The sequence below is a fragment of the Triturus cristatus genome, chromosome 9, assembly GCF_964204655.1.
Source record: "Triturus cristatus chromosome 9, aTriCri1.1, whole genome shotgun sequence".
NCBI classification, from domain to species: Eukaryota; Metazoa; Chordata; class Amphibia; order Caudata; family Salamandridae; genus Triturus; species Triturus cristatus.
In genome coordinates this window covers 1,027,377,229-1,027,403,312 of record NC_140592.1, presented here as the reverse complement: position 1 = coordinate 1,027,403,312, position 26,084 = coordinate 1,027,377,229, and the positions used below count along the sequence as shown (strand labels likewise).

The 26,084-nt window shown below is 39.7% G+C and overlaps 1 protein-coding gene across 1 annotated transcript in view; it reads left to right on the top strand.

Annotated features, from left to right (window-relative positions):
• LTBP2 (latent transforming growth factor beta binding protein 2) overlaps window positions 1–26,084 on the top strand; it is a 1,878,832-nt gene that overhangs the window by 1,143,317 nt on the left and 709,431 nt on the right. The window lies entirely within an intron of this gene.

Genomic DNA, 26,084 nt, shown 5'->3' with positions numbered 1-26,084 from the left:
AGGCAGCAATTGCTTACAAAGGGCCCAATTTAGGGATGTAGGGTCGCACACATCTTGTTGGCTCACACCTGACAATCCACACGCGTACTGTAGATAATTCACCACCAACAGGAAGGGTGGGAGGGACGGGCGGGTTAGGGTGGGTGTTTCCGTTCGTTCTTTGTTTGTCCTGTTGATCTAATTTGTCTGGGGGTTTTCCCCCGATTTTGGTTTTTGGTAAAATGGACAAGACTCACAAGGTATAAGGGGAGCCAGGGACCTTTCCAACATTAGAAACTGAATCTGTATTAGTTGATTTTACATGCGGACCGTCCTGTATACTTTGCAACGTGTTGTACCCTTTGCAGCAGTCTTGTTGAATAAAAAGAACATTGACAAAAAATGCCCCGGTGTGGTGCTAAATTTCCACACACAGATCTACACGAGGTTTGTAATCTGTGCCTATCCCCGGAGCACGAAGAAAGTAGCTGCGAGGCCTGTCGATCTAATTTAAGAAAACAATTTGTGACCGTCGGGCTCGACGTCACGAGATGAGACCCGGCTCTAGCCCGGTGCGGGACATCTTCGGAGAACAGTGTGAGTCTCATCAGCACAGCGCCGAACAAGAGGAAGAAATCTCTGTGTCTGAAGCAGATGACTCCGACATTGAGGAAGACTCGCAGATCACTCCAGGTCAACAGACTGTGTGTAACAAGCCCCAAGTCACCGAAAAACCCATGAAGGCTCCGGTACTACCTTCTCCCTGGGACCTAGGGAAACACCAAAAACATGGTTCAAATGCCCCGCCCTCTGGCCCGGCTATGAAACCGAAGGATAAAGCCTCCGGTTCGGGATCGACCAGTCCCCACGATACCAAAACACCATCTCCCGCACAAAAAAACAAATCCAAGCATGGATCCGATGCTTCAATACCGGCACCAAAGTCATCTTCAGCACCGAAAGACTCTGACCCGAAATCTCATAAACCAAAAATGTTGGATCCGGCAATAACTAAGCCCAAATCTTCGGAGCTGAAAACCAAAGATAAGCCTTCAGATCCCAAACCTAAAGACAAACATTTGGAACTGAAAGTTACAAAAGACAAGCCTTTACACAAACCTTCGGAGCATAAACAACATGCACCAAAGGATTCGGAACCGAAAAAACAGACCACTCCTCTTAAGGCTTCAGAGACTATCCATAAAATACCCTCTGAAACAACTAAAGGGAAGGAAATACCAGCTAAAGAACTTCCTTTACAAGAACCAATGGATCCCAAGCAAAAGAAACTGCATATTGATCCAACAACTGGACGTCTTGTAGCAACCCTTCCTAAGAAATGGAAACATGACATTTCAGAGGAATACCATATACCTCTCAAAAAGAACAAGGAAATGGGTACTAACCCCTCTCCCCCTTACATACTTCCCTCTCCTCCACCTATTAATCCCAACTTACTAATATCTCCATATAACTCACCACCACCTAATTTCTCCTCTGAACCACAGGGGGATAATGACACGGATGACGATAGGGATTGGGATGGGGACAGGGATGGGGATGGGGATAATAACCATCACACCATACCACAAGACCCAGATCCATGGGACGATTATGATAAAGATCCAGACAATAGTAATGATCCAGACCTATATCCCTCCAGACCATCACCACCCGATGATAATATTGGATTTGCACAACTCATCGATAGGGCTGCTCTATATCATGGAGTGGAATTACACACTGACCCACTAGAGGAGGATTTCCTCATGGAAACATTCGCTCCATCCCAAAAATCTACTAATACATTGCCAGTGCTAAAAGGCATGCTAAAGCACACTAATGAAGTATTCAAGGACCCAGTTAGAGCATGAATACTTACCCGAAGAGTTGATACAAAATATAAAGGTACTTCTACTGACCCAGTTTATATTAAGGGTCAACTGCCCCTGGACTCCCCTGTTGTATCTAATGCACGCAAGCGAGCCAATTCAAAAACCACAGGCGACGCACCTCCTCCTGATAAGGAGTCAAAGCTTAAAGACGCTTCAGGCAAATAAATTGCGTCACAGGCCTCTAATAGCTGGCGTATTGCCAATGCGCAAGCCCATCTAGCACGCTATGATAGAGCGCACTATGATGAACTAGAAAAGCTAATACAGCATTTACCAGATCAATTCAAGGGTAAAGCCAACGACCTCATTCAAGAGGGTAAATTAATTACACACACCTCTATAAAATGTGCACTAGATGCCACTGACACAGCATCCTGTGGTATTAACACCAGCATCTTGCTACGCCACCATGCTTGGCTTCGAAACTCCGGATTCAAGCAAGAGGTACAGTCAGCTATACTAAACCAGCCCTTTGACCAACAACATAATTTTTGACCAAATGTAGATTCTTCATTAGAAAAAATGAAGAAAGATACAAATCTATGGGAGCCCTATAACTACCCTCTAACAGAGGCTCCTTTCGTCGCTTCTTCTATAGGGGTAGCTCCAAAACAATGTCATCAGAGAATACCTCTTCTACTTACAAAAACCAAAATCAACCTTCCTCCTCCCGAGGGTACTATCGAGGAGCATATAGAGAAAACAACAATAGGGGAAGAGGCAAAAATAATTCCACCCTATCACAGTTCCTACCTGTCTGGAATTCCATTACAACAGACAAGTGGATGAAACAAATTATTCAGTACGGTTATTGCCTGGAACTCACTGGTACTCCACCAAACATTCCTCCCAGAGAACGTCCAATGTCCTCAGAACATCTCACTCTTCTCAAACAAGAGGTTGTCTCCCTGTTACAGAAACATGCAATAGAACCTGCCCCTTTGCCTCATCAAGGCACAGGAGTGTATTCACTGTACTTTGTAATCCCAAAAAAGGACAGCTCTCTCAAACCAATACTGGACCTCAGACCATTAAATCTATACATTGAGTCAGACCATTTCCATATGGTCACTCGCCAATAAGTACTCCCACTATTTCAACAAGGCGACTTTCTGTCCACTCTGGATTTAAAAGACGCCTACCTTCATATTCCCATTCACCCCACTCACAGGAAATACCTCCGGTTTGTGATAAACGGCCAACACTACCAATTCAAAGTCCTCCCATTTGTGGTGACCACAGCACCCAGAGTCTTCACCAAGTGCCTCGCAGTAGTGGCGGCTCACTTACGAAGACAACATATTCACGTTTTGCCATACCTGGACGACTGGCTCATAAAAGCCAAGTCACACAGCAGCTGTGTTCAACACACATACAAAACAATCCAGTTGCTTCACGATTTGGAATTCACAGTCAACCTCTCCAAATCCCATCTCCCACCGTCCACAACACAACAATATCTAGGAGCTACAATAAACACTTCAAAAGCTCTAGCTTATCCCAACCCAGTCAGAATAAGCACCATGCAAGCCCTCATATCAAAATGTACGCCTCAACACTCATTACCAGCTCGAGTGTTCATGCAGTTGATCGGGATGATGGCCTCTTGCATTCTCGTCGTCCCTTACGCAAGACTCCAGATGTGTCCCTTACAGGAGAGATTGGCACGTCAGTGGAACCAGGCTCAAGGTCAGCTAACAGATCTGGTGTTGGTGGACAGCCGCACACATCGCTCTCTGCAGTGGTGGAATACTCAAAACCTTTCCAAAGGGCGGCTGTTCCCCGACCCGGTTCACAGATAGTGCTCACAACAGACGCATCGCTCACCCGCTGGGGAGCTTTTCTTCAAAATCATACCATTCAGGGCATATGGACCTCTCAACAAAAACAACTCCACATAAATTATCTGAAATTGCTAGTGATCTTCCTAGCGTTAAAATCCTTTCAACTCCACCTCGTAGGCAAAGCTGTCCTGGTCCGTACAGACAACATGACAGCAATGTATGACATACAAAAACAGGGGGGGACACTCTCTGCAGCTTTCACACTTAGCTCAAAGCATATGGAGATGGGCCATTCCGCAAAACATATACCTCCTTGCAGAACACCTCCCAGAAGTACACAATCAGATTTCAGATCTGCTCAGTCGTCAAAGACAGCAGATCTACGAATGGGAGCTTCATCCTCAAGTTCTGTTTCCATTTTTTCAAATGTGGGGCTACCCAGAAATAGACCTGTTCGCCACACACCAAAACACAAAATGCCCAAGCTTCACATCCAGGTATCCACACCCATTGTCCAAAGGCAATGCACTATGGATGAACTGGTCAGAGAAATTTGCTTACACTTTTCCACCTCTCCCACTCATTCCGCTAGTGGTTCGGAAACTCAAACAGCATTCCCTCACAATGATCCTGGTTGCACCAACTTGGGCCCGACAGCCATGGTTCACAACCCTCTCGGAACTATCAGTAGTTCCTCATCAAAAGCTACGTCTCTCACCCAAGCTTCTCACTCGGAACCATGGAGAGATAAGCCATCCAGATCCCAGTCAACTCAACCTTGCTATCTTGCTCCTGAAATCTTAGAGTTTGGCTACCTCAATCTTTTGCCAGACTGCATGAACATCATTAAACAGGCTAGACGTCCTACCACTAGAGCTTGCTATGCCGCAAAGAGGAAAATATTTGTAATTTACTGTACAAATAACAAAGTCAATGCACTAATTGCTTCCATTCAAACATCAGCTGTTACCTTTTGCGTCTACAACAATGTAACCTAATGTATACATCCATTCGACTACATCTCGCTGCAATAGCAGCCTATCTCCAAAACAGACAACATTTGTCTTTGTTTAAGGTACCAGCTATCAAAGCATTTATGGAAGGACTCAATGGGATAATCCCACCTAGAGTTCCACCCACTCCAATATGGAACTTAAATGTGGTCCTTACCAGGCTCATGGGTCCCCCATTTGAAACTCTGCATAAATGCGAATTGCAATTTCTCACCTGGAAAGTAGCTTTCCTGGTTGCAATCACCTCTCTCAGAAGAGTCAGTGAACTCCAGGCATTAACCATCCAAGAGCCATTTCTGCAAATTCATCATAACAAAGTGGTTCTAAGGACTAACCCAAAATTTCTACCTAAAGTAGTGTCTCCTTTCCACCTTAACAAGTCTGTAGAATTCCCAGTGTTTTTCCCTCTACTAGACTCAGTAGCAGAACAAGCTCTTCACACGCTAGACGTAAAAAGATCAATTCTTTACTACATTGAAAGAACAAAATCCTTAAGAAAGACTAAACAACTTTTTGTAGCTTTCTCACCACCTCATAAATGCAATCCTATCTCAAAAACTGGGATTGCAAGGTGGATTGTTAAATGCATCCAAATATGCAATGCTAAAGCTCAACGCACCTTACCCATTCCCCCTAGAGCTCACTCCACACGTAAACTGGGGGCGTCTATGGCATTCTTAGGGAACATTCCCCTAGATGACATCTGCACAGCAGCAGCTTGGTCTACACCAAACACGTTCACAAAGCACTATTGTGTAGACGTGCAAGCAAAGCAACAAGCTAGTGTGGGCCAGGCTGTATTGAGAACACTTTTTCAAACCACTGCAACAGATACAGGTAGCCACCGCTAAGGAGGTAACTGCTGTATAGTCTATGCACAAGTATACAATCTACAGCTCATATGCCTCGAACGGAAAATGCTACTTACCAGTATGCATCTGTTCTTGGCATGTAGAGCTGTAGATTTGTATACGCCCACCCGCCTCCCCGGATACTTCTATCTGTTCCAGTACTATCTTACTTAGATACAATACACATGGACATCCTTTTCAATTTCTTACTAACTCCATCATAACCCTACATGGCAAAACAATCTGGAGCTGGAGTCGATGCCCATGCGCACTATCGTCCTAAGGAGGAGTCACCTACCTCGTGACTACAAAGACTCTTTCCAAGACAAAAACAAATAGCAATCATCCGAGCCCAAAACCAGATGGCAATCTATGCATAAGTATACGAATCCACAGCTCTACATGCCAAGAACAGATGTATACTGGTAAGTAGCATTTTCCTTATTGAATTTCATTGTCTGAAACAGTGTATATATATATATATATATATATATATATATATATATATCCTTACGGCACCCAGCTACGAAAGCCCGAATCCCGAGCTTATGCGTGAATGGGCAGAGGCGAACTTGGAATCCTCCCGTAAGATGGTCCTAATATTGATAAAGTATGCTGATATCGACAGAGCTACACTGCTTAAGGAAATTGATGCTCTTAATGAGGAATTGGATAAATTCGAGGACTCCGACGAGAAAACTAAACTAAGGAAAGAGATGACAGAGAGGCTCAAGAAAGAAGAGAAAATAATCATGGACAGAAAAGCATTTAAGTTCCAACGCGACCGCAATGACTATCAATTGGGCCAAATTTTTACTTTTTCAAAAAGATACGATGCTTTGCGAATCTCAAAGTTCAAAGCGGCCCCCACTAGTCGGGGTCCCAACAAAGGGACTGCCTCCAATGACACAACACAATCGGATCTCAGCTCAATGGGTGGTAGCGACTCCGAATCGGAGTTACGTGATAACCTGGCAGCGGGAACGATACCGAGACCATCTCCAGCACAAGAAATGAATTTTTTATGCGAGGAGAGAAGGCAAACCCTACGACCAAGACCGGCAATGACAAATCCAGCCGGAAGCATTCAAACTTCAAATCCCGGCAGAGGCAGAGGGCAAGGAAGAAACGCTGCAAATCCGAACAGGAGAAGAGGAAGGGGGTATTGGACGAAGAATCAATAACGAGTGAGAATGCCAACACCATTATCAATCTGACATCCCTAGAGCTCACCGATGAAGATAAGAGAATACTTGCACTTGGCTTATCCTTTGCTCCTCAAAACAACTTTGATTATGCCTCTGTACGATGCGATGTGTATAAAGCTGTTCGGAAGCTCAAGCTCAAGAAATCATTTGCGATGCGCAGCAATAAACGCAATCCTCCCGACCATGACAACGACAACGCCCTGCAGGAGGCAATCCAGGATCTTTGGGACACGGAAGGAGCAGGAGTCAGTGCAAACTGCCCGGATGGCTCAAGCTCCAAGGGGCCCACCACGCCTTTTAGACCTAAGTCTACGTACACTCCTATCATGCCCCATGATGCTATCGATATTTTCTATGACAATGTGACAACGGAGATAAAAGCCTTGCATACTAAAATTCAATCTAGGAAGCCACGCTACAACCGACAATCTCGGCTATATAGTCAACTTATCAGCAAACTTAAAAACAACAAAAAGATTATTATTCGCCAGAGCGACAAAGGTGGCAATATCGTTCTATTAACCAAGGAACTTTACGACCACGAAGCCTCCATCCAACTCAATGACAGGAACTGTTACACTCGTACCACGGCAGTTGCCATCCAAATTGCCAACAAAGAATTTCGGGACAAATTGGTCAACTGGAGGGGACGCAAGCTCATTACGGAAGCGGAATTTAACTTCCTGAAGAAAGACAACCCTGTAATTCCCACGCTGTACTTTATCCCCAAGATTCATAAGGACCCTGTCAAACCCCCAGGCAGACCTATAATCTCAGCACGTGAGGGTACGTATGAGAAAACGTCCCAATACATTGATTATTTTTTACAAGACTTTGTTAGATCATTGGATTCATATATACAGGACACTGGGGATTTTTTACAGAAGATCAATGGAGTCCAATGGAGGGATGGCTATTGGATGTTGGCTTTGGACGTAACATCTCTATACACCAGCATTAGCCATGATGACGGCATCCAGGCCACTAAATATTTTCTCTCACGCAAACCCACTCAATTCGAGAGCCACAATGCTATGTTAACTGAGATGCTTGAACTCTGCCTCCTTAATAACAATTTCATGTTTAACGGCTTGCTATATCGACAATTGAGGGGCGTAGCAATGGGGGCTAGCTTTTCCCCTAGCTACGCCTGCCTCCACATGGGGTACTGGGAGGAAACTATCCTTCGCCATGACTATGCACAGTGCCTCGCAGATAATGTTGTCTTATGGCTAAGGTTTATTGATGACCTATTTGTTATTTGGAAAGGGTCACTGGAGGAGGCACATGGGTTTATTGAGAGTATAAATGTGAACAATCTCAACCTCCATTTCACTGCCACATGTAGCCAAACACATGTCACTTTCCTAGACACCGAGGTATACACCCATGCGGGCAAACTAGAAACTAGGCTACACCGTAAACCCACAGCAGGTAATACAACCCTTCATGCCACAAGTGCACATCCACCCCACCTCATAAATAGTATACCTTATGGGGAGATGGTACGACTGAGGAGAATTTGTAGCAATGAAAAGGATCTCCAGATAGCTCAAGAGCTCAGTAAACTTAGGTTTAGAGCGAGGGGTTACTCGGCGAACATCATTGAAAGTGCCATAGTCCGATCCAATGCTCTGGATCGTGAAGATCTGCTAAGACCCATCAGCGGAGTATCTAGCAACACATTGGTGCCCTCCAATTCTGAGGAGGCCAATAAAAATTCATGTCACAATTTTAGGATCATCATGGGCTATAGCAAACAACAAACTGATTTGCGTAAAATCATTAACAAAAACTGGCCCATAGTACGTAGTGACCCTATATTAGGTTCCTTACTACCGCATCAGGTTACTATTACACACAGCCGAGCCCCCACTATGAGACAAGCATTGGTCAACACGAATCCTGAAACAATTGATAAAACGTCCTGGCTACAACTCAGCAGTGGTTTTTACAAATGCAAAACCTGCAAAGCCTGTTCGCACGGTGTCAATACTAAAACCTACATTGATCCTTTTAGCATGAGACAGCTCAGGATTAATAAATTGTTGACCTGTAAGACTGAATTCGCTATATATGTCCTCACTTGTCCATGCAACCTGAAATACATAGGCAGCACGAAGCTAGCGGTACACAAACGCATTTTACAACACTTGCGTGCGATTACCAATCAAGACAATACCTACCCCGTGGCACGCCATTTCAGGGAAGTACATAATAGTGACAATAGGGGCTTAAGCTACTATGTTATTGATTGTATTGAACGTAGTAGAAGGGGTGGGGATCGCGAGTCTAACCTCCGCAAATTAGAAACAAGATACATTCTACAACTGAACACCAAGGTCCCCACAGGTCTAAACATGACAGAGGACATGCATACATGCTTGGGTTGATTTTACACCTTTTTACTGTTTTTTAATGGGAAACCTTTTTATCTGATGTGTTCTTAGCTATTTTTTATGGATTTTTAGTCATTTGTCATAATCCTATTTAATATGTTTTTTAGGTTATTTATTTAGTATTTTACTATTTATTGTTGACATAATGTACTTTTTCCTATGTAAAATTTGCGAGATTTGCACATCCTGTTCCCATTATAGAATGTAATGTTCCCCAGCCTGAGATCCAACTCCGCACCCACCGCCGCCCATATGCTGTCCATTTGACCATGATAGCTTAATCATACTGGTACAACATTGAGACCCTCTCCGGTCCCATCGAGCTGTATGAACTCAATAGGAATTAGTTTAGTTCTCTCAACAGGGAGTCCACGGTATCCATGAATTTGCCTCTTATGCCACCGATTCCACCTAAGTGGTATTCACCCATTTAATTACCCCAATCCCTGTGCTACATCTGGATGGGAGCTGCATATATAATTTTTCCAATTACCTTGGTTATGCAGTATCCCTTAGCATTAGAACTCAGGCACTTTAGATAGCATGCTTATCCGCATGTTTTTATTTTATTTCTTTAGTTTATTTATTTATATATATTTTTTTCATGCACTATTCACTTTTTTATTAAGAGGGGTCCATGGGACAACTTGAATTAACCACATTCATCAATGTTTTTATGCCAAAAATGTTTTTAATATATATTTATATATTTATTTACATGTGTTATGCAGTTTTATGGCATTACGGTCTGACTAGTATTTTGTGATTCATCCGATTGGTATTTTGGTAATCATGAGCAACTGGTTATTCATATTTCCAGGTCTCACAATGGACAATTGCTCCTATCCTTTCCAGATTTTCTAAAGCATTTAAGCCGACATTTTAAATCATTACTTGCTTGTATGTCTATTTATTATTTTACTTGTTGAGATATGATCACTTGTAAATTAGCGATTGGATATTTTTTCTCTTTTTACCAATGGTGTTTTATTCTTGTCTATGTCTATGACTGCAAACGTTAAGTGATTCCCCCCATGTGACCTACCTTTTTACTTTAAATTTGTAACTTCACGAACTATTTGCTGTCATGTGATCAAGGCTCCACGGAGCCGAAACGTTATGGCCGTCGCTCTGGGCAAATAAAAGAAACCAGCACCAATTCCAGGCTCGTGTACTCTTTCCTTTGGCAGTTGAAGGATCTTCAAGGCTGTTGGAAGTAGTCTTCTTGATATATATATATATATATATATATATATATATATATATATATATATATATATATATATATATATATATATATATATTGTATAATATATATATGTATATATAATATTATCTACTGGCAGTCGCCAGTAGATAGTTATAGTTAGGACCTATTTTCCATAGGAAAGCCGCAACATTCTATTCCCAATAAGTCTGGCGCCGGTTGATGAATCCTCGCGAAATTTTCCAAACTTTTGGCCAGCTCCGCTCCTACCCTGAAAGTTTTGTGGTGATTCGTCAAGCGGGGGGCGAGAAAAAAGGGGGGTCCCAAAAGGCGTTTTCCCCATGCAATTTCCCATAGGATCTGTTGTCGCAGATACAGCCCGAACCGCTGAACGGAATGGCAAAGAGGTAGTCCTCAGTTCAGACTCGTGCCTTTTGCATAAATGGTGTGAATCCGTTCAGTAGTTCCTGAGAAAATTAGAGTTAAAAGTACATATATATCTATGGCCGGGGAGGATCCGCGGACCCTACCCGCACCATAAGCGCACCCTCCCCGAACCAAGCACGCACCCTCCCGATCGCGCGCTGAATGCTAATTGGCTGTCGAGTGTCTGTCTACATTCGAAACCAGGAACTGTTGGCGGCCATTTTCTGCCTCGGTAGAAGCTAGGCTGAAGAAGCAAGGGGAATAAGTGTGTAAAACATATAAAGGGGGCAGAGTGGAAATACTCTGACCCTCTAACCCTCTAGAGGTGCTTAGGGGGTCCCAGAAGGACCCCCTGGAGCTCCCCTTTTTTTTTTTTTTTAAACGGCGAAATGCGTGCACGGTGCGCGCATCCTATCGCGTTGGATGCACGGATTCTCTCGCGTTGGGTTCGCGGATCCAAGAAAAAAAAATGAAATTGTTGGGAGATAGAGATCAAGGTTAAGTGTTTTGTTCTTGAGTGGCTCTAAAAAGAGCCGTTGTGTTCATTCAGAGTTTTTGGTACTTATAAGTAAGTACCTATACAGAGTCTAAAGTTGTTGAGGAAGACTCTGTTTCCTTCATCAGTAAAGTGTATCTCTCCTATACATCTCTTGCATATGAAAGTGCAGATTGTTATTGTAAATGGACCCCATTCTGTAGTCTCGGAGAAAAGCAGAAACAGATTTATTCACGTTTCCTAGCTTTCTCAATCTGTGGACAAAAATGATCGGACCAGTTCCATTTCTGCCTTTGGCATATGTTAGAATACACAAAGGCAGTTTTAGGGAAAAGTGAAATCAGTTCTGCAAAGGTGTCTTTCATAAGCATTTCCAGACCTACCCCAGTCAAAGTGCCTAGGTGATTGCCACCACAGTGCACTATTATGAGGTCAGGGTGTTGGATTTGCATGAAGGATTTCACCAATGGCATCAATTGGTGCCACTTTAACCCTCTCTGTCCAATCCATTTAATGTCTACATTTGGCAAACCTAGGTCTTTGTGAATGCCTTTGTTTTCTGCATACCTTTGGCTCCAGAAAATGTAGCTGTGTCCCACAATCCACACTCTAAGCATCTTGTAAGGAGGTCTGGATGCACTCAGATGGTCTCTGTAAATGAAATGGCAGTTTGGAAAGTAAGATGTTTCTAAAATGGTGGCTAAGATGGAATTTTGAAAAAAGACAAGAAATCATTGGTTGTTTGACAATCTTCTACACTGAAAGGTAGGGTGTATATTTCTGTTTTTTAAACGCATGATTCTTATTGGTTAACAAAAACTGATTGTAAGGAACATTATATATGATAAGCTGATATGTTGAAAAGTAAAGCACACTTGCTGTCTTGATTAGCAACATTGTGTGTGCTGAACGGGTGACCTGTGTGCTCAGTACAGTGTTCCATGACCTGTTTCTATGGTAACGGGCAGAAGGCAGATTGGGGGAAGGGTTGAAATTTATGTCATTTGGAAAGGGTTGAAATGTTTAACCAATAGAAATGTTTGTTTGCTTTTGAATTTATGTGGGAAGGAATGTGATTTGATGTTTACATGTATATGTGTGGAAAAGGAGAGGGAAACTTTGCCATTCTTTGGTTCTGCTGAGAGGTGCACAGTGCAGAGATTCTGTATAAGAAAATCTGGTGTGTGACTGATATCTGGTGTGTGACTGATATACTTCTTAATCTACAAAACAACTTGAAATGTGAGTTATTTAATTGTGAGGGGATGTATGTAGACTATTTTGATTTTAATCAGACTAATGTATTTCTCCTGCTAAAGTGTAGGGAGTACTTTTTTTCTCTACAATCTTATTGACAGTGTGTGTGCATGTAGAAACCATTCTGTGATAAGCATTTGTGTTTGTAGACAGATAACTGTGCAGTTTTTATATTTTGGTAGAATTAGAAACCAGTCATTGTTTATGAATTTGTGAAATGAGTTATGTTTCTGCACTAAAATGTAGTACTCCTTGTAGATGAAGAAATGTGTTTTGGTATAGTGCAAGGGATAGTGTTGTTTGTCTAGAATCACACAGTGAGTCTGTGTGCATTTGGGAACCACTGTGAGAGAAGCATTTGGTAACATTGTGTATTTGCTGACAGATAACTGTTTTAAAACCTGTCATGTTGTCAAATTTTAGTAGCATTAGAAGCCAGTCTTTGCTTATGCTTTGATTAAATAGGTCAGGCTTTGACACAAAAGTGCAGTCCTGAAATATGTAGATTGTGTGCAGTTCCCTTACCACTTCTACTGTAGTGAATGAGTTTTGGTGAACTCCTAGGGATAGTGGTGCTTGTCTAGAATCACACTGTGAGTCTGTGTGCATTTGGGAACCACTGTGAGAGAAGCATTTGGTAACATTGTGTATTTTCTGACAACCAACTCTTTTAAAACCTGTCATGTTGTCAAGTTTTAGTAGCATTAGAAACCAGTCTTTGCTTATGCATTGATCAAATGAGTCAGGCTTTGACACAAAAGTGCAGTCTTGAAATATGTACATTGTGTGCAGTTCCCTTACCACTTCCATAGTAGTGAATGAGTTTTGGTAAACTCCTAGGGATAGTGGTTATTGTCTAGAATCACACTGTGAGTCTGTGTGCATTTGGGAACCACTGTGAGAGAAGCATTTGGTAACATCGTGTATTTGCTGACAGATAACTGTTTTAAAACCTGTCATGTTGTCAAGTTTTAGTAGCATTAGAAGCCAGTCTTTGCTTATGCTTTGATTAAATGAGTCAGGCTTTGACACAAAAGTGCAGTCCTGAAATATGTAGATTGTGTGCAGTTCCCTTACCACTTCCACTGTAGTGAATGAGTTTTCGTAAACTCCTAGGGATAGTGGTGCTTGTCTAGAATCACACTGTGAGTCTGTGTGCATTTGGGATCCACTGTGAGAGAAGCATTTGGTAACATCGTGTATTTTCTGACAGATAACTGTTTTAAAACCTGTCATGTTGTCAAGTTTTAGTAGCATTAGAAGCTAGTCTTTGCTTATGCGTTGATTAATTGAGTCAGGCTTTGACACAAAAGTGCAGTCTTGAAATATGTACATTGTGTGCAGTTCCCTTACCACTTCCATAGTAGTGAATGAGTTTTGGTAAACTCCTAGGGATAGTGGTTGTTGTCTAGAATCACACAGTGAGTCTGTGTGCATTTGGGAACCACTGTGAGAAAAGCATTTGGTAACATCATGTATTTGGTGACAGATAACTGTTTTAAAACCTGTTATGTTGTTAAGTTTTAGTAGCATTAAAAGCCAGTGTTTGCTTATGCATTGATAAAATGAGTCATGCTTTGACACTAAAGTGCAGTACTTAAATATGTAGATTGTGTGTACTTTCCTTATCCCTTGCACAGTAGTGAATGAGTTTTGGTAAGCTGCTAGGGATAGTGTTGTTTGTCTAGAATCACACTGTGAGTCTGTGTGCATTTGGGAACCACTGTGAGAGAAGCGTTTGGTAACATCGTGTATTTGCTGACAGATAACTGTTTTAAAACATGTCATGTTGTCAAGTTTTAGTAGCATTAGAAGACAGTTATGGCTTATGCTTTGATTAAATGAGTCAGGCATTGACACTAAAGTGCAGTCCTGAAATATGTAGATTGTGTGCAGTTCCCTTACCACTTCCACTGTAGTGAATGAGTTTTGGTAAACTCCTAGGGCTAGTGGTGCTTGTCTAGAATCACACTGTGTGTGTGTGCATTTGGGAACCACTGTGAGACAAGGATTGGGTAATACTGTGTATTTTCTGACAGATAACTCTTTTAAAACTGGTCATGTTGTCAAGTTTTAGTAGCATTAGAAGCCAGTCTTTGCATATGCGTTGATTAAATGAGTCAGGCTTTTGACACAAAAGTGCAGTCCTGAAATATGTAGATTGTGTGCAGTTCCCTTACCACTTCCACAGTAGTGAATGAGTTTTGGTAAACTTCTAGGGATAGTGGTTGTTGTCTAGAATCACACTGTGAGTGTGTGTGCATTTGGGAACCACTGTGAGAGAAGGATTGGGTAACATCGTGTATTTTCTGACAGATAACTCTTTTAAAACCGGTCATGTTGACACGTTTTAGTAGCATTAGAAGCTAGTCTTTGCTTATGCATTGATAAAATGAGTCAGGGTTTGACACTAAGGTGCAGTACCATGTACTATTCCCTTCACTGTACCAGAACTGAAATTGTAAAAGTTTTACCCAGGCACTGTCTTAGAAGTAGTCTGATGATTTAGTCAGTTTCTAAGTTCTTATGTTGTGAACCATTCATTACCAAATAGACTGCTTCAAATGTCTATGCAGTATGCATGTAGTCTTCTAACATACTATACACTTGTCTTTTACACCTTCAATTCCCTAGTCAGTATCCATAGACTTCCAGGAAACACCCTGTCACTCCCTTTGCAGTCCTCTAGTGACCCATTCAGCACCATGTACTAATCCATTCACTGTGCCAAAACCCAAACACTTATAAATTCACCAAGACACTCTCTTTGCAGTACTCTAATCATTCAGTCAGTGCCTAAGTATTCATGCACTGAGCCAGGCCTTAGCACATGGACTGCTTGAAACCCCTATCCAGTATGCATGCAGTCTTCTAACCACCCAGACACTTGTCTTTCACACCTTCAATTCCCTAGTCAGTATCCATACAGTCCAGCCAACATCCTGTCACTCCCTTTGCACTCCTCTAGTGACCCATTCAGTACCAAGTACTAACCCATTCCCTGCGCCAAAAGCCTACCACTTATAAATTCACCCAGGCACTCTCCTTGCTGTACTCTAATCATTCAGTCAGTACCCAAGTACTCATGCAGTGAGCCAGGCCTTAGCACATGGACTGCTTTAAATGCCTATCCAGTATGCATGCAGTCCTCTAATCACCTACACAGTTGTCTTTCACACCTTCAATTCCCCAGTTAGTATTCATACACTTCTAGCAAACACCCTGTTACTCACCCAGTGTGTTTCCTTATAGTACTGTAATCATTTAGTCAGTTAGCATGTAGTGTTTTTGGGCCTCATGTAGGAAGCCAAATACCGGTCGGTAACGGCCGATTTTCGGTAATTATACCGTTACCGACCGGTATTTTGGCTTTTGGTATGTAGGGGGACAATTTCTGTATTCGGAATTTACCGAATCGGTAAAATTACCGATTCGGTAATTTTACCGATTCGGTAAATTCCGAATACAGAAATGAGATGTAGGGGGAGTGTGTGGGTGATGTTTGGAGTCGGTATTTACCACCAACTAATAGTTGGTTGTAAATAAAGTATGGATGGTGAAATGCATTTCATAGCGCCTACAAGTGTGCAATGTGGCAGACATACATGCCCTTCGGGCATGTATGTGTGCCACAGGTGCACACATGGCCGTTTCAGGGGTGCAACAGGGTGTCAATGTGACACCCTGCCACCCTTGCATGTGTTCCCCCCATTACCGAATCGGTATTTACCGATTCGGTAATGAGGCATACCTTCCCATCAATGGGAAGGTATGCCTCATTACCGAATCGGTAAATACCGATTCGGTAATTACCGAATTATTCCGAATCGGTAATATTTACCGACCAATTACCTACATATCATTTACCACTTCATAAATACCGAATCGGTAAAATTCGGTATTTATGAAGTCCCTACCTACATATGGCCCTTAGTGAGGTAGGGTTTAGGGCATGAACTGCTTCAAAGTAGTATGCACTATGCATGTAGTGTTTTAACAAGCATCACACTTGTGGTTCAGGGCTATAGTTTCTTAGTCAGTTTTTATATAAAATGTGTTTGTACAGTAATGAAATAGTATCAATTTGAAAGTTATTAATATACTTTTATTTGTGATTCTTTTTTACAGATACTGTTTTTCAACGTGAAAATAGAGAAATCATGCCAGAAAGAAAAAGGAAAGAACAGAGACAGGAGGATTATTTGAAGAAACATCAACCACAAGTATTGAATGTACAAGATAATGTGGCTAAAAGGAAAAAATCTTCTGGTAAGATCACGAAGCAATTTATTAAAAATGTTTGTAGGAGCAAACAGAATGTAGATAATGCTGGAATTACTGAGAATTTTTCAAGTAAGAAAAAAATTCAAAATAAGAGGAAAAGTAAAAAAGCAAATGGTCAGTCAAAGGAGATAAAGTATGGTAAAAGAAGGCAAAATCAGTATAAGGAATTACGCAAAAAAATATTTTACAAGAGAGTAGTACATAATTTGCTGAAAGATGTGAAGAAATATAAAAAGAGAGCTCTATTTTATAAAAAGAAGAAGCATATTGAAAACATTGTGGAAAAGGCTTTTGAAGTAAAAAGGAAACTGTTTATTTTAGTGTTAAACAGGATTCGATCACTAGATAAACCAATATATGTAATGAAGGCCAAAAGTAGGAGGAAAAGAGTTATTAATAAAAAAAAAAATTGTGATGTTTTTTTGGGAGAATGGAAACACAGTTCTAGTTCAGAGCCTTTTTTTAATGAAGAGAGTTATTCACTGAGCGAAAAATTATTGTATGCAGTTGACACCAGTGGTAGAGGGTATGAGGTTAGTGACGGTTGTCCAATGGAGAAAGAGAAAATGGTTGAAAGAAATGCAGATGAAGTGATAGCTGATGAAGTTTTAGGGAGAAGTGCTAAAAACCCTGTGCACATTTGGGATTGCAGTAGTGTTTGCAGTGTACGACAGGAATCTATTGAAAAATTATATCGTTTTTTACGAGCCTATACTAAAAAAAGTGTAAAACAAAAGATTAAGCTGTTGCAAGGACTAGACCCTTGCAGAGTGAGAAAACATACTGGTTTGCAAGGTAATTCTCTGGAAAGTTTGTCAAAGTGTTTTTCACCATTTCAGAATGCTGGCAGTACAGCATACTCAAATGCGGAAGTTAATGAGAAGGTTGTATTATGCAAAAAGTCCAGCACTAAAGTTAAGTGAGTTGAACAGTGCTCTTTTGCGTGGGTCAGTATCAGATGTGAAGCAGGCCTGTGATGATATTGAGTTTTGTTACTTTGGGCCTCAGCAAGAGAGTGAAGAAACTGACACATTAGTAGAACAAAATGTTGAAGACAATGTAGAACCCGTAATTACAGAAATATTTGAGGATGAAATCACAAAGTTTAAGGTAATTTCAGGTGAAAGAACAAATATTTATTGTATTTGTTGTCGGCGAAGTCACTGTAAAAATCAGACTAGGGGTGTCAGTCTGTATTTAAAAAGTGAAATAGAAGATAATGATAAGTGGATGGAATTTGCAACTTATTTGTTGGTAGAGGATTGTTTTGATTTGGGATGTGAGCAGCGTATTTGCAAATATTGTTATAACAAATTAGATGAGAATAAAATGCCTGCTAGAGCTGTTCATAATAATCTAGAGTTGGTTGCTATTCCTCCAGAGCTGATAGATTTAAATACGTATGAGTCTATTCTCATATAATGTGTTCACCCGTTTCAGGCTATTGTTCGTATGGAGCCCAAAACAAGTAAATTACCTCCATCAGAGTTGCAAATAGGATTGCAAGGAAGAGTTGTGTATTTACCATTAGATTTAAGAAAAAATATTGAAACTATTGGTGTAGACCACGCAGAAAATGAGCCACTAGTCATTCTAGTTAATGGTGTTCCTACTAAGAATAAGAAAATCTGGCAAGAGTTAGTGGATGTTAGAAAAGTGAAAAAGGCGTCATTGTATCTGTTAAAAAATAATGAGTACTATAGAAATGTGTTTGTTGGAGAAGAAGAAATACATTTAGCAGTAGATACTGAAACATTAAGTGGACAAATTGAAAAAGTGGACATGTCCAGATTTGAAGAGATCTATGAACATTACAGTATACATCCACTTCATTCCAAAGAGGTGATGGGGAATACGATTGAGTTGTTTCAAATGAAAAAAGCAACAGGAAGTCCCATGAGTGTATGGGAAGAGACCTTGGAAGCTCGTTGTTTCCCGCAGTTGTTTCCAACAGGAAAAGGTGGACGATATGATGAACGTCCTGTGCAGATTCCTGCATCTGAATATCGGACAACAAGATTATATGCAGAAGATCCAAGATTTCGTCAATGTATCCCTTATATGTTTCATCTTCTGTTTGAAAGTGACTTGTCTGGACTTTCATATGCAGTAAATCACACTTTAAAAACTGGAATGCATCTTCAAAATGTAACTGCAATGGATTTTATGGATAAAGTGCATCAGAGAGATGATCATTTAGAATCTCAGTTGATTAATCTGATGGAATGTCAGCGTGGGACCAATGAATATTGGTACCGTCGACATGGAGAACTAAAATGTATGCTACGGAACTTGGGAACTCCTGCATGGTTCGTTACACTAAGCTGTGCTGAGTATGCTTGGGATGATTTACTTGAATTTCTTCGAGAGGCAAATTCCAATATAAAAAATATTGAATACAAGACACATGGAGAATTGTGCTCTTTGGATCCTGTCAATGTATGCAGATATTTCAATCATAAATTTGAAGCTATGATGTCTTTCATCTGCAATAAAAAGAATCCTCCTCTTGGAGAAGTTGTGGATTTCTTTTGAAGAAAGGAGTATCAAGCAAGAGGTGCTCCTCACATACATATGTTGTTATGGGTCAAGGACGCCCCCAAATTTGGAACAGATTCAGATGAAACTGTTTTGTCTTTCATTGAAGATTATGCTACATGTGCTCTTCCCAATAGCAGAGAAGACAAAAACTTAAAACAACAAGTCTTATGATTTCAAAGCCACAGGTGTGGAAAATACTGTCGATGAAAGTACAAGTCAAAGGATAAGTTCTATACCAAATGTCGTTTTGGATTTCCACGTCCTGTATTATCCAAAGGAAGAGTGAACAGTTTTATGTCAGCTATACGACATACCATCACAAGAAAGTCTCCGAAAAACACCTACAACTTAAGAAGAAGCGAAGAATCAAAATACATAAATGACTACAATCCAGTTATTTTATCCATGTGGAACGCTAACATGGATATTCAGTATGTTGCGGACAATTCCATTGTTGTTGCTCGATATGTAACGTCTTACATTACTAAATCAGAAAAGACTGAATTGAAAGAAATGTGGGAGGCGATTTCTCACGAGAAGACTCTAAGTAAGAAATTATACAGTTTCAGTTTGAAGATGTTATCGCATCGTGAAATTGGAGCATATGCATGTTCAGATCGGTTATCATCTGCAAGTCTATCTTCCAAAAGTAGAAGAATCATTTGGGTGAGTCTAGGTCTTGCAGGAATGCGAAATCGGGTACTGAGATCTATTCAAGAAATTGAATATTTAGCAGAAAATGACCCTGAAAGTACAGATATTTTGAAAACCAATATGTTGGACACATACTATCCAAATAGAAGTCATCATCTTGAGAACATGTGTCTCTATGAAGTGCTGCAAAACTACACTTTTAAACGGAATACTACAGAGAACATCAGCGATGGAAAATATGGAGTTATTGGTTCCGAAGGATGTCTGGTGAAACAAAGGAAAGGAAATTTAATTAATCACAGAAAACTGAGTTGCGACACTGCTGATAAAAGGGAATTTTACTATTTAGCCCTTTTACAAATGTTCAAACCATGGCGTTCAGAACTGGAATTACTTGGAGATTTTCCCAGCTACGAAGATTCATTTAATGCTTGTAAAGATAGCATACAATGCAGTGCTTTCACAAATTATGTCAAAATGTTGAATGATGAAATTGATCAAGAAACTATAATTGCAGCTGAGATTGCTAGAGACAGTTCTCAAGACAGTCAAAGTTCTGCTGCACTGAGTCAAGATCCACTAGGACAACCAATTGTTGAAAATGAAGCAGCGATTGCAATGAATGAGGTGGAAACAGCAATGTATCAAGCACAAGAAGATGCAATACCGTTAGGAAACTTCGAAGAGCAACTAAATGTTGAACAGAAACAAATATATCAGCAAGTGAAAGAGCAGATTGACCATGGATTACTTCATGAAAAGAAAGGGTGCTCATGTACATCATTTCAACCTATTCAAATGTATGTGAGTGGTCAAGCTGGAACAGGAAAAAGTTTCTTAATTAAAGTAATTACAAGTTATCTGCAAAAAACAACTGAGTCGCATTTGTCTTGTGTTGTCACTGCTCCAACTGGGTTGGCAGCACATAACATTAAAGGAATTACTTTACATCGTTTACTAATGCTACCAGTAGAGCATGAGAACAAATTGGAATACCACAAGCTATCTGGAGAAGCTTGTTGTGAAGTTTCAAGAGTCCTGAAGAAAATGAAACGTCTCATTATTGATGAGGTGAGCATGGTTTCAAACTTGATGCTTGCCTTTGTGCATTTAAGAATGCAGCAAATTCTTAAAACAGAGTATGACGTGTTATTTGGAGGAAAACACGTCATAGTTTTTGGAGATCTACTGCAACTGACTCCGGTAAAAGGACAACCGGTATTTAAAACACTTGCCCATGAACATACCAGAAAGTCTCTTGGCAGTGTTGGTAATGTGAACATTTGGAGTAATTTTGAATACAAAGAACTGACAACAAATATGCGACAGGCAAATGATGCTGAATATGGAAGTATTCTTCAAGATATAAGAATTGGAATTCTTTCAAAACAAGGGAAAGAAGCTTTGGAGAGTCGATTACTTTGAAATGTCTTTCCAAATGAAAATGCAGTTCCTGCAAAAGTGTACGTAGAAATTGCTAAAAATAAGTCAGTGATTTGCTTAATGCCAACACTGCGTGAGTGTTCAATATTCAACGAAGAACTATTGAAACTGGAAAATGAAGAAATTGTAAAAATGGAAGCCATCGATAAAATACTGCATGAAGGAATCACTATTATTTTGACGGGAAAGTTGAGACCAAAACTGGATTGTTTAGAAAAAAAAATATCTAAAACTGCTGGTTCAGAAAAGACACTATATGCGTGTGTAAACTGTCGGGTAATTTTAAGGCGTAATTTGGATGTAGAGAAAGGTTTAGTTAATGGTGCAATGGGCAAAGTGGTGGATTTTGTGAATTATCAGAAAATAGAAGGGATTGAATTTTTAAAAATTATATTTGATCAGATTGATGAAGTTAAAGAAATTGGTCGTTGTTCAGTTCGTTTTTTGCTTGTTAAAGATTTATATGTCCGTAGGAAACAATTTCCATTTTCTCTGGCATATGCAGTGACTATTCATAAATCTCAAGGATTAAGTGTAGACAGTGCATTGGTGAACATTGGATCTACCGTATTTAAAGAGGGTATGGCATATGTTGCTTTGTCGCGAGTCAGAACATTATCTGGTTTGTTTTTGATTGATTTTGATGAGACAAAGGTTACTGCAGATGCAAACTGTGTAAAAGAGTATAATAGGTTAAGAAGGGTGTATGCTCCAAATTTAGGTCAATATCCTGTATTTGAAAGCGTGTGGTTGGTCGAAAAAGAAGGTTAGAGAATATCTGTTCTGAAGGTGTCAATAAAAGAAAAGAACAAGATAATGTTGTGATTGCAGGTAAAAATAAATTGGACACTGTTGGAGAGATTGTTGGTTATCAGTTTGAAAATAGTTCTGGTGTCAACTGCTATGCTAATGTAGTGGTCAATGTTGTTTTTTATCTTGAAGGTTTGCAAGAGCAAATTATGGAGAATCTGCAAAAAAGATTTTGTTCTCTGTTGCATTCTGTTTATGAAAAATTGACAACAGATAGAAGTAAAATACAATCTGTTTCAGATGTTCGTAGTCTTTTGGATGTGTGTTCTGGTTCTACACAATTTACACAAAATATCCAACAAGATGCTCAGGAATTTTTAATGTATATGCTTACCATTTTTGAAAATGAAGGTGTAGAAATAGAAAATATTTTTGGCCTTTCTTACAAATGGGAACATTATTGTGAAAATTGCATGTATACATGTAGCACCAATGTAGACACTGAGAGATTTCTGTATTTAACATTACCAGACTGTAAATCAGTGTCTTTCAATAAATTAGTTAAAGGTGCAATTCAAAACATGGAGTGTAGCCAATGTAAATCAGAAATGTTATCCATATTATTCTTAACAAAATATGGAAAATACATAATTTAAATGATGCAACGTTGTACAGCTGACGGAAGAAAATTGGATACTTGCAATGTGTAGCAGCACAACTATCAATATCAGGAAGGACTTTTGTAGCAATTTTCCATGATGGTCCTTCCACCACATCTGGACATTACACTGCCTACCTGAAATGTGACAAAGGCTGGACACTTTGTAATGATGCCCAGTGGGTTTTCAAACAGTGTTTGCCTAGTGAATTAACAAATTCCTACCTAATATTTTTAAAGCCAAAGTTTTAGGGAGATAATTCACTCTCTGAGTATTTTATGATTATAATTTAATAGGACTACCATTGGACAATTTACATAAAGAAGAAGTGCAAAAATACCATTTGGCCTCAAGGAAAGGTATATTTTTGAATTATGGACTTTTTGGTGGTCATTCATTCGGTGATTATTTTAATGCGGCAACATTTACAGTTTTTATAAGTTAAAGTTATAAAATTTTGTAATCTTTAAGCTTTTCATATATGTGTGATTTGTTTTTTCTGGTACTTTACTGAGAATAGTATGTTGGTTTTTTGTTAACAATCTTTCTGATTGTTTTTGCCCGCTGTTAAGTGATGAGTACGATTGAAATCACTATTTCTAGTGAAATTCAATATATTCTGAGAACAGGGAAAAAGGCAAACAAATTACTTTGTGGAAATTATGCTGTGTTGTAAAATGATGTATTATTACATGTTATATATTTTTTTTCTTTTCTTTCACAGATCTAAATTTTAAAACAAGCAATTTATATGAATTTAGATTGTAATGAAAATATGAAAAAAATGTATACCATTTTTTATTCCTATTATTGTGAAGGTAAGTTTAACTAAGTCTCAATATGCAGAAGGATGAGGTCTGCAAGAAGCTACAAAGTTGAAACACATTTCTAAAACACTCTGTTTATACTCTATACGTATGTAGTTTTGAAATCTGACCATAATCAGATATCATGTGACCTGCAAAAAAAGAGATTTGAGGGGTTCATAATATTTTCCATTGTACCTATTGAAGGACCGCAATCATTTCAATCATTGTTCTTTGAGCATCTTTGCAGACAAAACTCTGTGCTTACCTTCTATCATTCGCAAGGAATTTTAAAACCGGAAATATGTCACTTTTTGTAACATAGTTATTGCGCAAGACACTCTTTCATATTTACAAAGAGAAGAAAAGGCACTCTGTGCACTTTTTATACTCCATGTAAATACAACCTCATTATGCACACCACTTTGCGTTGAAAGGGCGTTCTATAAGTGTTGTTGTGCATGATTGCACTGAATACTCATAGAACAAGACACATGTCTAGATTTATCAGAAATCATAAATCTCGATATGTATGTGAATGCTGCACCCTTCTAAAATTGGTGTAGGAAAGGACAATAAGGAAAATTATTTTTTATTTTTCCACATTTTTATATCTTCGATGCATGCTAAAATGTTCAGCATACATTGAAGGAGAAAAATGCATTTTCTCATTGTTTTTGTGCAGGAAGGTGTGTCTTCCTGCAGAAAAACAAACAGTACACGACACAGATATCCTTGCACTATGGTGCAAGGGTGCCTAATATCACCACATGGCTGCAGTTTAAGCAGCCGTGCAGAGAGAAGCATAGATTTGCAACATATTTATGTACATATGTTGCATCCCTGTGCTTCGGAAGTACTACAGCACGCTGTAGTTATAGAGGTTACTGTGTGATGCTGCAGCACTTCCTCATAGTTCTGCACTTATACATTCACAATATGCTACTAATGCATTCATTCACTCAATTACGTACTGCACATACATTCATCTAAACTTTCACATACTACAAAGAAATTTAGCTCTTTTTTAAAAACCTTTAGTTCTTACAAGATCTTTTTTTTTCTTCTTTTATATTTTTGGGGGGGTTTTCTGAACAATTAAAAAAAATTGTTATTTCTGCAAAAACTAAAAAAAGAAAAGCTAGCAAATGTGACTTTCTTGCCGGCGGCAGATCAGATCGATCGACTGCTCACCGTAGCACAAAGTCGCATTGCACTTCGTGCAGAGCACTTTTAAATATTGAAATTGAGGACAGATGTCCAAGTTTTGGGCTGATGGATGCACTCTTGAAGTGCTCGGATGCGATGAGGTGGAAGGCGCAGGAGCAGGAGTGTTTCTCATCCGTCGGCACTCTTCTCGTGCAAGTTTGTTCGGATGAAGGGTCCTCAGGTGCTTCATCATACTTGCCATGCCGCACGAGTATTTCTTGTTAGGATCCCCTCGCGACAGCACTCTTACAAATCTTGCATGTCACCAAGGTGGCATTGGTCTTATTCTGCCCCTCGGGAAAAGTTAAAAATTTCCACACCACTGAAGAAAAACGTGGTGTGCGTGCTGGTTCCTCCAAAAATTCATCCTCAGATGTACGAGGAGATGCAGGTGATGCCTGCTGCCCTGAAGCCATTTTTAGGATAAAAAAGTTAGAGCTAAGGGTAAACTTAGTCTAAAAAATCTTCTTCTCTGGAAAGAGATGCTCCTCCAAAGAAGGTCAAAGAAGAATGATTAAAATGGGTGGGGTCTTTCAATAGTTAGAACAGGAAGTGTAATGAACCAATCAAATCTCTTTTTTTGCAGGTCACATGGGATCCGCGCACCCTGCGCATACGCAGCACTCACCCAGCGCGCATCCGCGAAATTGAAATAATTTTTTTTATAGGATTAGATGTAAAAATATATTCGTTTTAAGACTAGTTTACAGTTTGTCTTCAACTAATATTCACATGAAATACATATATATGTTTTTTTAAATGTTAAATATTTCGCGGGATCCGCGCACCTACCGCGTCATAGACACAGATGACGCATCACGGAAGCGCGTAAACGTCGCGTTACGTACAACGAACGTGTCGCCTATAAGCTGGGAGTTGCGTACTGGTCAAATTGGAATCGCGCACTAAACACGAACCCAACGCATACCATGCTCGGATGCTATCGCGTAGGGATCGAGAACGGTGCGCTTAGGGTGCGCGGATCCAAAAATATTGAAAAAATATATATAAAATAAAGTTTTGAACATATAGTTAAAAAAATATTTTGAAAAATATAAAAAATATGTTTGAAAAACCCATTAAATTCAAATAATATTTTTTAATTTTTAAAAGAATTAATTGAAAAAATAAGTTTAAAAAATGGTGATAAAAAAGTATTTTTAAAAAAACATAATTAATGAAATTGACACACTGAATTTGACAAATATACAAATCCAATCAAA